Raw genomic sequence first — 219 nt, forward strand, 5'->3', positions numbered from 1 at the left:
TTTATTGAACGGTTATATATTAACATTCCATTTACTCATTTCATTACAATAGACGCCATCAAAATAAGATTCACGCAATCTTGCAATTGATACATACATCATAATTTCCTTGGTACTTGGGATGAGGGCACGGAATTCCCTACTCTTGAACATGCTTGTACATGTTAAAGTAAGGGGTTCCCATGATTTTATCTCTTTCATTGAGTTCATTGTCTTTGT

The 219-nt window shown here is 34.2% G+C and overlaps 1 protein-coding gene across 2 annotated transcripts in view; it reads left to right on the forward strand.

Moving 5' to 3' along the window:
• LOC119594663 overlaps positions 1-219 on the forward strand; it is a gene marked incomplete at its 3' end in the record, with an annotated part of 9,067 nt that overhangs the window by 3,433 nt on the left and 5,415 nt on the right.

This window comes from Penaeus monodon, chromosome 34 (assembly GCF_015228065.2).
Source record: "Penaeus monodon isolate SGIC_2016 chromosome 34, NSTDA_Pmon_1, whole genome shotgun sequence".
Lineage (NCBI taxonomy): Eukaryota > Metazoa > Arthropoda > Malacostraca > Decapoda > Penaeidae > Penaeus > Penaeus monodon.